Raw genomic sequence first — 13,848 nt, forward strand, 5'->3', positions numbered from 1 at the left:
AGTCGAGTCTGAGATGATGAGTCCAGAGTTTATTTACAGTTTTATATCGATTCATGTTTTTCAGATTTTGATACATGTTATTAATATCTGTTTCATGCTTTTATATCTGTTATATGATTGCATGTATACGTTGTTTATACTGGGAATATATATCTCACCGGATTTTTCCGGCTGTTGTTGTGTTTGTATGTGTGCATGACAATAGGTGGGACAGGATCAGGGTCACGTAGAGGATGAGAGATCAAAATTAGCGTGGAGATCCGGACTTAGAAGTAGAATTGGTTTCAACACTGGATATATAGTTGTTGAACCTTAGTTTGAGATAAATGTATTTTGTACAAGACTTGTACTTTACTATTGATATGTATATCAGATTGATTATCTTATTTTCTGCACTTATGTATAAAAAATTTAGACCTAGTTTAATGAATTGATCCTAATGATGATTAAGAAGACGAACTAGGTTCGGGTCCCCACAGCAGGTGGTATCAGAGCAGTAGGTTCCTTAGACTGAAATAGAAGTTAGTGAGCGGGGTAGATTGAGTTTTCTTTCCTGCTTTTGCTATGCTTGCATGTTTTACTGCTTTGAAATGCTTGTTTACCTAAATATCTGATTTAATTGGAAACATGTGTTGTGGAGAATGAATCAGAACCGATTCTTGATCAGCAGTAAGATGATCAGAGGAGGACTGAAACAGAATTGTTGTATTTGGTTACTAATCCTTTTGATAATCAGATATGCATCCTCGAAGAATCCCAGAACAGGGTAGTACCTCGACTAATCTGATGGATGTCACAGTAAATCCGATGGAAACCCTACTGAAGAGGTTTTAGTCGTTCAAACCGCCAACTTTGAAGGGTACAGAGAATTCTGTTGAGTGTGAGAGTTGGCTAGATGATATAGAGATGCTGTTTGATTCACTGGATTATACAGACGAGCGTAGAGTCCGACTGATTGGGCACCAGTTGCATGATGTTGCAAAGAATTGGTGGCTCACGACGAAGAGGGCTTTGGAGCATCGAGGTACAGTGATTACTTGGAAAATCTTTAAGACTGAATTTTATCAAAGATTTTTCCCAGTATCATACAGGAAAGACAAGGGAGCAGAGTTTGCTAATTTGAGACAGGGTCAGTTGAACATTGAAGAGTATGTGACCAAGTTCTCTACATTGCTACGATTTGCTCCACATGTTGCTGAGAATGATGAAGCTGTTGCTGATCAATTTATCAATGGGTTGAATCCTGAGATCTTTACATTGGTAAACACTGGGAGACCGAATAACTTTGCTGATGCCCTGAATAGAGCCAAAGGAGCAGAAGCAGGTCTGATGAGACAGAAAGGAGCTTCGTATGTTCCTCCAGCACCGAGACCACCGGAACCCCCTCCCAGATTTGAGAGTGGCAGTGTAAGCAGTGGAAAGAAAGATTACTTGAAAGCCAGAGGAAAACAGTACAAGAAGTCAGGGAGCAGTTCATCTAGCTCCAGTGGTTCTCGACAGAGCCAGAGTAGTACAGGGGTCTATTGCAGAACTTGCGGAGGGAGATATCCCACAGAGCAATGCCAAGGAGTATTTGGTAGTTGCCGCATTTGCGGACAGCAAGGACATTTTGCGAGAGTATGTCCACAGAGAGGTTCCCAAAGATCCCAGGGAGCAAAATCTGCTGGATCAGTGGCTCAGAATGATAGACGATCATCAGCTGTTCACTCTTTCCAGCCACTATCAACTCCTACTCAGTCACAGCCCAGGCCAGGAGGAAGCCAGACTGTTAGCCAGCCTCCTAGACAGCAGGCCAGAGTATTTGCTTTGACTGAAGAACAGGCCCAGGAAGCACAAGATGGTGTTGTTGCAGGTAACTGTTCTTTAATTGATCATGCTGAGCATTTGAGAACTGTGTTGAGAATTCTGAGAACTGAGAAACTGTATGCTAAACTGTCTAAATGTAAATTCTGGCTGAAACAAGTTATATTTTTGGGTCATATTATATCTGGAGATGGTATTTCTGTTGATCCCAGCAAGGTTGAGGCAGTGATCAGTTGGCCTAGACCAACATTTGTGCCAGAGACACGCAGTTTTATGGGTTTAGCAGGCTACTATCGTCGATTTATTAAAGATTTTTCTAGTATTGCTAAACCTATTACTCAGTTGACTCAGAAGAATGCACCATTTGTATGGTCTGAAGACTGTGAATCCAGCTTTCTCGAATTGAAGAAAATATTGACCAGTGCTCCGGTGTTGACTATTCCGTCAGGTACTGGTGATTTTGTTGTTTATTGTGATGCTTCTCACATAGGACTAGGTTGTGTTTTGATGCAGCGAGGACATGTTATTGCCTATGCCTCAAGACAATTGAAGCCACATGAGTCTCGCTATCCAATTCATGATCTTGAATTGGCAGCCATCGTATTTGCATTGAAGATTTGGCGACACTATCTATACGGTGAGAAGTTTGAGATTTATTCTGATCACAAGAGTCTGAAATATTTGTTTTCACAGTCAGAATTGAATATGAGGCAACGAAGATGGCTTGATTTACTGAAAGATTTTGATTGTGAAATCAAATACTATCCGGGGAAATCGAATGCAGCAGCTGATGCACTGAGTCGAAAGGTATGTTCTTTATCCTTATCGACGATTGGTGTTTCGAATTTGATTGAAGATTGCTGTTTGTCTGGATTAGCATTTGAAACAGATTGTAGATCATTGAGATTGTATACTCTTCAAGTCGAACCAGAGCTGATTTTGAGAATTAAAGAAGCTCAGAAAGTTGATCAGAATGTTCAGAATTCGATTTCGATGGTCAGAGCAGGGCATCGATCAGAATATCAGGTACGTGATGATGTACTGTATGTGAATAATCGTCTGTTATGCCAGATATTTCAGATTTGAAACGACAGATATTGTCAGAAGCGCACAGTAGTCGATTCAGTATTCATTCTGGTGGCAGAAAGATGTATAATGATTTGAAAAGACAGTTTTGGTGGAAACAGATGAAAGCAGATATTGCAGAGTTTGTATCAAAATGTCTGAATTGCCAACAGGTGAAAGTAGTGTGCAATAAACCAGGAGGTTTATTGCACAGCTTGTCTATTCCTGAATGGAAATGGGATCACATTTCTATGGATTTTGTGACGAAGCTACCACGTTCCTCCCAAGGTTGTGATGCGATTTGAGTTGTGATTGACAGATTGACCAAATCAGTATGTTTTATTCCGTACAAGATGACATACAGACATGACCAGATGGCAGAGATTTATGTCAGAGAAGTGGTCAGATTGCATGGAGTTCCAAAGTCGATTGTATCATACCGTGATCCTCGGTTTACTTCGCACTTTTGGCACAGTTTGCAGCAAGCTCTAGGTACTAAATTGCATCTGAGTACCGCATATCATCCACAGACCGACGGACAGTCAGAGCGGACTCTCCAGACATTGGAGGATATGCTGAGAGCTATAGTACTGGATTTTGTCACTAGTTGGCAAGAATCTTTGCCACTTTGTGAGTTTTCATATAACAACAGCTATCAAACGAGTATAGAGATGGCTCCATTTGAAGCGTTGTACGGCAAGAAGTGCAGATCTCCTCTGTATTGAGACGATATTTCTGAGGTACCTGAGATTGGGCCTGACATGATCCGAGAAATGACTGAGAAAGTGAAGCTTATTCAGAAGAGAATGAGAACAGCTCAAGACAGACAGGCCAAATATGCCAATATTCATCGTCGACCGTTGGTATTTGAGGCAGGAGATAGAGTATTTCTGAAGATTTCTCCTTTCAGAGGTGTTGTCAGATTTGGCAAGAAATGGAAGTTGTCTCCACGATATATTGGGCCTTATGAGATTCTCGAGAAGATAGGAGATCGTGCCTATCGATTCGCCTTACCACCTTCTCTATCTGGAATACATGATGTCTTTCATGTATCTTTATTGCGGAAGTATCTTCCTGATGCATCTCATATTCTTCAGCCAGACGAGGCAGAACTTGATGAGACTCTGAGTTATTTTGAAAAGCCGATCCAGATTCTCGATCGTAAAGAAAAACAACTCAGAACGAAGAATATTCCACTTGTGAAAGTTCAGTGGAGTCGTCATGGCATTGAAGAAGCTACGTGGAAAACTGATTCAGATATGAAACAGAAATTCCCAGAGTTATTTCACTGAGATGAGTTTACTGTTTAGCTTCTATTCTCCATTCCTTATTGTATCTGATTTGATTGCCTGTGATTTCGGGGACGAAATCAAATCTTAGAGAGGGAGAATCGTAATGCCCAAGATTTCGTTATTGTAATCTGAAATGATTTATTGATAATTGATGTGATTATAGATGGAAAGGATCAGACCGAAAAAGACAACAGAAGACTTGAATTATGTGCGATGACTGAACCCCTCGCGCATATGCGCGATCGAACAGGGCGCATATGCGCGAGGTAGGTAGAGAACCTCACGCATATGCGCGACTAGGACCCGCGCATATGCGCGAGTATGGAAGAGAACCTCGCGCATATGCGCCGGAAGGGGACGCGCATATGCGCGAGCTGAAGAAATGGAAAATGCCGAGACCAGTAGGTCTCGTGCATATGCGCCGAGGAAGGCCGCGCATATGCGCGAGACGTACAACTTAAAAATGGAGCCACATGTGTTGGCCATGCATATATAATATACAAATCCTTCATTTGCTCAGATTGAGTTTGTTATCGATTATGAGTTGTTGAGATTGATATATATTGATTTGTACTGTTGGGTATATTGAGATATTGCCGTTATGCCGTTGAAATAGAATTAGATTGAATTCTGATTATATCCAGTATTGATTTTAGTTGTATATTGATGTTATACTCCTAAACATTGTCAATGCCAGATTGAGTATTGACAGGCTTCGAATTCGAGACTTCGACTTCGTCAGATTGACAAAAGAAAGGTATAAATCAATGTTGAACCGGGAAGATACAACTCGAGTTAGATCGGACTTGAGTTTTCCAAAACCACATACTTTACTTTATTGCACTGATGTTTGCAATTCAAGAGATTGATATGCTTAGTCTATTGATTTATAGCAAAGCATGTATTGAGTCATGGGCGGAGGTGCCAAGTCTTTGGCGTATGTGCCAGGACTATGGATGTTTGGTTTATATCGATGTTGCTTAGGAGCAGATCGACTTCTATTGCTGAGATTCGATATAGTATGCCAATATCCAGGAACCGGGATCCCTAGATTAGAGATGAGTCGAGTCTGAGATGATGAGTCCAGATTTTATTTACAGTTTTATATCGATTCATGTTTTTCAGATTTTGATACATGTTATTAATATCTGTTTCATGCTTTTATATCTGTTATATGATTGCATGTATACGTTTTTTATACTGGGAATATATATCTCACCGGATTTTTCTGGCTGTTGTTGTGTTTGTATGTGTGCATGACAACAGGTGGGACATGATCAGGGTCACGAAGAGGATGAGAGATAAAAATTAGCGTGGAGATCCGGACTTAGAAGTATAATTGGTTTCAGCACTGGATATATAGTTGTTGAACCTTAGTTTGAGATAAATGTATTTTGTACAAGACTTGTACTTTACTGTTGATATATATATCAGATTGATTATCTTATGTTTCGCACTTATGTATTTTTTTAAAAAAAATTTAGACCCAGATTAATGAATTGATCCTAATGATGATTAAGAAGACGAACTAGGTTCGGGTCCCCACATGTAGTCTTTTTCAGATAGACATTAAAGAAGTGTTGATTGGAAGGTGCTGCCTTCAGTCTAGTCTAGGAGTTCAGTTTAGGCAGTAGTGTTAGTCCTAGCTGAGTGGGTTTGTACAAAGAGTTGTATAAATCAAAGTCTTCTAGTGGATCCTACCCGAGGCGGTAGAAGGGGTGACGTAGGAGCAGTTGAAGTTTCCAAACATCCATAAACATATCTTGTGTATTTAACTGTTTAAATATTGTTTTCAAACTGTTTGGATCAGTTAGAGTATCCGTCAGTTCAGTTGTCACCATAACTGAACTGATGAATGCAAAAACTAATATATCCTTTTTCGGTTATTCAGTTTACATAAGATAAAATGTTTTCTAATATAACAGTCTTCTTCACGAAGGATTACTTCGAGTTTTTTCCGCTTGGTTTTAAACCAAACTTGATTTAATTCATCGATGTTAATATTCTTTGAACACGAGCTATTGCAGCTCATTGGAGAATACTTTGTTTGAAGCATCCGAAAGATGCTCAGCAAACGATCCTTCAATGCGTACTACACAAAGGGTACTATTTGTCAAAAAAGATGATGACATGACACAACGAGTTTTGTATTTTTAACATATTTCTATATTCAAAAAGACGACCGTTGTTAGCAATGCCTATATATAGACCAGTTAGACTTACTTAATCTCCCTCCTCCAAAATTCAACTTTTCTCTCTGTCTAAGCAAAGTTCTTCGAATTAAAAGAAATTTTTGAGAGCCGAACTGATCATATCAAGCACACACTTATACTCTGTAATCTGATAATTGAGGATCAATTCGTGCTTAGAATTTCATTGAGAAATCATTATAATTGAGAGTAAGAAGTGAATGATTAGTTTTGAAACCCTTTAAAGTGCTTCAAACACAATATTCTCTATAAGCTGCAATAGTTTGTGTTCTAATAATGAATACACTGATGAATTAAATCGAGTTTGGTTTTCAAACCAAGCGGAAGTCACTCGAAATAATCTTTCGTTAAGAAAATTGAACTGTTTGAAGCTTTTAGCTTGTGTAAATTGAATAACTGAAGTAAGAGGGATCAGTTTGGGTTTTTATCAATCCAATTATGGGAAGAGCTGAACTAATCAAATCAGTTTTAAAACAATAGTTAAACAGTTAAAGATACAAGATATGTTTATGGATGTTCGAAGACTTCAACTGCTCATGCGTTACCCATTCTATCACATCGCGTAAGATCCACTCGAAGAGTTTGATTTATACAACATCTTGTACAAACCCACTCCAGAAGGGCAGCACCCAACTAGAACTCCTAGCACTCAATATTGCAGGAAGTACCTGACAATCCACATAATGTTTAACGTCTCTTATGCCAAGACTACAATCATAATGTTTAATATCTTTGTGTGAAGACTCACTCAGCTAAAGAATAAGCTCAACTCTCTGTATCTGTGAGTGATTGTGTGTGAATGTGTGAGAACTGATCTAATCAATATAACACGAAGGTGTTCTCACACAACTGGGTTAATTGCTTCTAGTAAGTTGATATGAAATGAGCATGCCCCTCTGTTTTCTTCACACACTAGTATTTTGTTGTAGTTCCGCTTATTCTTCAATGGTATTGATCTGGTATTTATAATCACTTAGCTGATCGTACATGAAGACTCAATAATAATATCCGTTGTATTTCCATGTGCTTCATTATGACATGTCTCTTCATTCTGACAACTGTTCTGGAAGCTTTCCTCATTTAGCCCTGCTGCAATGTCCATTATTGTACATTCATCTATGAAGTAGCTTGTACCTTGTATATTCGTGCTTAGTCGGATTCCATTTGATAGTCTTGTCGTGATATGTGAATTGATCAGTTACAACTGATGCTCTGAACTGGTCTGGTGAACTGGTTCTCTGAACTGGTCTGGTGAAATCAGTTTAGACTGATTTAACTGTATCAGTTGTTTTGTTCAGCTGGGTTCTTCATCAGTTGGACTCTTAATCAGCTGGCCGGGCTTCTGAAGGTCTTCTTCTGAACCACCTATCAGTTGGGCAATCAGTCGAACTGGTCTTTGATATATCAGTTGGATTGGTTCGGTTTTGGCAATCAGTTAGAATCTCGATAGCTTCAGTTTTGGCTCGGGAACCGATCAGTTCGGGACCTGATCAGTTTGAGCTTTTCTGCGCACTAGATAAACTTGTTAAACAAAATAACAAGTTTTGTTAACATCAAAATCAAGATTGCGAACATAAAATGTTCCAACAAGAAGTATTACTGCTCATAGTGGTTAAGTTTCTAAAATACTGTCGTAATTGTCAAAGTATTTTAATGAAATCCTTTCGGAAAGAATGAGTGACGTAAGAGTGTGATTCAAGTGTCCGAACATATAGAAATAAGCTTGTGTTATTTATATTTCAGTTAGCTCGTTTTTGCTCAATATTTGATAGTCTTACTATTCTTACCGTATGCCATATTTTTGTGTTCAACCATTATTAGTGAGTACTTTTCCGTGAACCAAATGTTGCCTTATAAACTTTACCTACAAGAATTAGGTTTTAGTGTTGTTAACCAAACCAAAATATTTCTAAAATTTATTGAGATTATTTATTCACCCCCTCTAAATCAAATCTCCGATCCTAACATTATCTCTATATGAATGTGGTTATGTCAAGACCTGGGGTTTGTGGCATTTCATTGATGTCATCCTATGGATACCCTATAGACTTGACAAGCTCGAGCTTATGTCTGTTTAGGTATATGATTTATTGATTCAGTTATGCATATGGGATGACAAGAAGTACATGTGGCCAGGATGCCCACATATGAGTTGACTATGTGAATGTCTGTCCCAATGTAGTATATGAATATATAGTTATCTTTACATAGCGGGGTTTTGTCCCGAGGAGTTGAGATGCTTGTATTTATTTCAGTAGGTTTGGTGTTGACATGTTTTACTATAGTGTTTGTCTAACATTATTTCATATTATGTTATTTTCAGTATTAAACCTATAATTATTACATTTTGGTCTCATGTAAAATAAAATTTTATACTTGTTTCTCGTTATAATTAATTAACTCTAATCAAAATATATTTTAATAACGATTAGGAGTTAAGGACCATGAATCATGTCTTCAGAAAAGAGGTAAAAAAAAAAAAAGATAATTGAGGTACAAATTAAACTTGTAAAATCGGGTATAATCACCATTAATTTATTTAGACTTAGGTGTTACAAAACCTAGTAATCAACATTTCTATTGTTCAACATTACCAGTTAGTGTGATAATGTAAATTGAATTTAAAATTTTAGCATCAAACACAAGTGCCTCAATAATTGAGAGACAATTTCACATTTTACTTCTTCAAACGTAAGAGGAAAAATATAGTTCACATTTGTTTCCAATAATTTGTTGTGATCTACACCCAATAACAATGACTACAAAACTTACATACATGGTTTTTCGGTCTCCCCACTTGTTGATCAACTAATAGCGTACAATACTGAAAATTATTTAGTAGGTAACTAAACTTGTCTCCAATCTATGTATCAAGATAGGCTCATAGCTGTAATCTGTGCCAGTAAAACAAAATTGTGTACGCACAATGTGGCGAAATTGAGCACTCCAACATAGCTTCCTAAGGTATGAAAATTTGTTCTTACGATTTTGTAGGCATTATGCCTCGGAAAAGTAATGAAAAGGATAATCGAGATATAAAACTTGTAAAATATAGATATAGTCCTGTATGATTTCCGTTCAAATATTGAGTATTGGCATCCACAAATCAACGTTTCTATTAGTTAATACACCATTTAGGATGATAACTAAGTTGAGTTTAAAAGCGTAGCATCAAGTACAAGAGCTTCTGAAACGTCCTGCCTTTTTTATTGCTTTAAAAGTACTAGAAATTTTTTTTTTTAACCTCACTTAACATCGGCCGAACCATAAAATATCATGACATCATTTTAAAAATAACCATCCAACTGCTATTTAAAAATCCAAAGGAAAATATTTTAAAGCATAAAATCGTCAAACATTTTACCAAACCTAAAAAGCAATAATTTGAAAAGAATAGCTCATACTAAACCTCTCAAAAATCTCTCAAATGCATAAATAAATAAACTTAAAAATCTTTAATCATAAAGCATGAGTCAAAAGTCATAATGCGGAAAAAGTAGAAGCGCTGGTCCTCGGGTTGTGTGCGCCTTCAGCCCAGTCAAATCACTCATCAAGTCCTCCCTCAATACCACCTGCATCCATCACACCTAGTGAGTCTAAAGACTCAACACACCATAATCTTGATAACGAGTAATACATAATACAGTCAACATATAACGGTGAAAAATACTTGTACTTAAAATATCGTTTTCATGAAGATGCATAATCATAAACATTTTCGTAAACATTTTCATGATGCATAAAACTTCAACATAAACATTTTCATAACATGCAAACATGAATTTCCTTTTCCTCAACATGACATGACATAAAACCTTAAACATAATCATGAACATTTCCTCTTTTTTTTTCTTTTTTCTTTGTTGAATTCAGATCGTTAATTGTGACTTTCCTGACATGACATGACATGACGATGGATCCATCTACATAAAACCACAGTACTGGGCAGGCGGGGACATCAGCGACACTCTCACCGGTCAACTGAGCCTTGGCCTAACATGATCGAATAGAAATACGATCGTCGGGGCTCCCTCTGGGGCCTTTTCCCATAAATGGGCTCCCTCTGGGGCCTTCTCCCCTCACGATATTCCCATTCTTACCTCAACCTCATAACCTCATAACGTCATATTCGTAATAATAGAAACACGATCGTCGGGCTCCCACTGGGACCATAACCCTCACGACGTCGCCATCACTAACGAATTAGTCACAATCACTTCACTTCCTTCAACATTTATATTCTCACCACTTTATAAAAATCATGCATAACGTAACATTTTATTTTTGAAACCAAGCATGCAACATGTCTTTTAAATGTCTTCCTTACCTCATAGAAATCAAATAGACATTTTTTTTAAAATCATAATTTAATCATAAGCATTTCATAAACATTTAAAAATAATCATAATATCATAAAAACAGCATTTAGGGCACTGCCATGACGTTTACTAATTTCCCGGTGTAAAAAGACCGTTTTACCCCTGGACTAAACATTTTACCTTTTCGACTTTTTTTTCTTGATTCATGACTCTAACATGTCCCAAATAATTATTTAAGCTTACGTGAATTTTTCCATAATTTTATTTGGCTTAAATGTTAGACTTTTTCAATTATCTTGTCTTAATTGTTTTAACGGTGTTTTAATCCCGAAAAATACCAAACTTTAATATAAAATTCCTAAATTCTAAATTTAGTCTTTTTATATTATTTTAGCCCTTATGGACCACGACTCGACCCCCCCGTGAGCCATTTTCCAATTTTTATTCTATTTAAAACCCTATTTGACACATAAATTTCGACCCCGAGCCATCTCTTAATTTTTGCGAGTTACCCCCGAACCATGTCGAGCCAAAAGGTGCCCAACATGTTAATTTAGCCTACTGGACTCTAAGTTTACCAAGACTTCACTCCAAAACCCGAAAACAAGCCGCCCCAAGTGACACCCAATCTGGCCGAGAGTTGCACCTAGACTAGGACTCTTGTTTTGCTTCTAGGACTCTTCCCCACGCACCCAACCGCTGAACCCACCTGTTGTACACCCTCTAAGACCCTAAGGACTCCCTAGAACCCAACCCTCAAACCCAGGCTACGCCCCAAAGCCCCTTGCGCGACGCTGAACCCTGCGCGCCTCACATGCAACTTCTCGGGTAGGGTCCTAGCATGGCTAGGACTCTTTCCCAGCCCTTACCGTGAGTCCTAGCTTGGCTAGGACTCTCCCCCTGACCCGTGACAGACTCTAGCCGAGCCCTGGCCCAAGCCAAGAACAAGCCAACCCCTTGAACAAGCAACCCGATCACCCCAACCCTTGACAGCAAGTTTTCGCCTGTTCTTCTTTCTTGTTGCTTAGCCGTGTGTTCGGTGGTGTGTGTGTGGCCTTAATTCACATATTAACTTAGCTTGATCATCCCTTAATGTCATGGCAGCCCCTTAAGTGAGAAAAACGTGAGTCATGGCATAAAACAAGTGGCATAAAAATCACAACTCCAATGCATGTACAAGATGGGTTTTGAAAATCTGAATATATACATATATGAACTTCAATCTTTTCATGCACACATAATTTAAACAATATTATGATATAATGGATGAGAAAAGGGAGATTAAGGTGTGCCTTTGCGTAGTATACGCTCGAATAATCGTTGACGACGAAGAACGGGACGCAACCTTGGCTTTGTTTCCTTAGCACCCTTCGAATTTCCTTTCTAAAATTGTGAGTTGTGTGTGCCGTGAGATAAGAGAGGGGTGGGGAGAGTTTTCAATTTTTAAAAGTGGGTGGCCGATCACTTGTGATGCTAGGTAGGGTTTTTGTTATTTTTACCCCTTTAAATATTAATTAATCAACCTCAAGGCTTTTAGGCCTATTAAGACTCTAAATTAAGCCCATTAAAATAGTTAGGATTTAAATAAAATATTAACAAGCTTTTTGTTTAATTAAATATGTGAATTTATTAGCCGGGTTGCCACAAAGCTTGTATTTTAGTTGAAAAACCAACACCGATAAAATTTACGCCCCGGCGTATAAAATCACCTCGAAACCCATTATTTTCAAAAATATGAAAAACCATCAGCCTTATTTTAAATAATTAAAATAATTATTTAATAAAAACATTTTACATTTACAGCCCTCGGTCCCCGTTCCTCGATCGTCACTTGAACATTCCTTAAAAATACCATTTTAATGCAACCATGTAGGAAAATATATTTTAAACATGCAAATATGCACAACATAATTAATTCATGCAATTAAAACATTTAATTAAAATACAGTAAAATTTAATAATTGCTTGCATGTGGTTCGCGTGGACCTTTAAATTTTCGGGGCGTTACAGCTTCCTTCACAAGCTGACTTAAATATAATCATGCACAAGATGGTAAGTGAACATATTACATGTTATGCTAGTTGCATGCTTCATGTACCATTCACCACATTATTATAGTTAGATACTTGATACCTAATATCTCATTTTTATTCAGTAATTTTCTTGTCAATAGATAAACATGTTATTTAATATTTATTTAACCACTTGTTCCAATGAAATGAAAAAATACACCTATCATTCTCAGTCTCAAATATCAACTACTAACACAACAATACAACATCAATAATGCACATCACCCACAATACAAATAAATATGAAGATAGTATATAATAATACACTCCAACCCTCCACTTCCTACATGAAGATATTATACATAAAGAAAAACTCATGAATACCTTCACAGAAACACCATTCCCACCATTATGTGAAACTAGATCATGTACACCCTCTCACAAATGTGTTGATGCTTGATTCCAAATCTACCATCCTTTTCTTGTGCAATGACAAAACCAAACATAGGGTTGTTAACAAAAATTGCATTTTATGTTCACGGCTTACAAAAGGAACCAAATAATAACATAATCAAAATCAAACAGAGAATATGTGTTACTGTTAAATATTTCAGCCAATATCCTCAAAGCAGTTATAGTGAGTCTTAGACACATATGATGATGGAACATATCATAGATATCTATCATCATCATTTTAGTCTTGTATCCATCTTTCAATGGGGTGCTAGATATTACAAGGTCATTAATGGGGGAATAATCTGTTTTTTTTTTTTTGTGCCAAAACTATGAAACAAACTAAATCATTAGAATTTGAAATCATTTATTGTCCTATTATATAGACAACTACCAAGAAAAGAAAATTTTTCCACACCAAATCAAAAACAGTACACTCACTTCCGCTCTTATTGTATCTGACTTGATATGCTGAAGAGAAAGGAGTCCGAATGTTAGCGTATGTGAAGACAATGTTTGCCGATATACTATGTGATTTCTCCAGCAATTACCACATATTGACAAAATCCACCTACTTTGGGCCTTCACTAGTTCAATAATAAACAAGGAGCTAGTGCTCATTTAGAGAAAGAGTGATGGAATCGGTTCTAGTAACCTACGAGAGTGCTTCAAATAGAATATTCTCAATGAGCTG

Source organism: Primulina tabacum, chromosome 15 (genome assembly GCF_025594145.1).
Source record: "Primulina tabacum isolate GXHZ01 chromosome 15, ASM2559414v2, whole genome shotgun sequence".
NCBI lineage: Eukaryota > Viridiplantae > Streptophyta > Magnoliopsida > Lamiales > Gesneriaceae > Primulina > Primulina tabacum.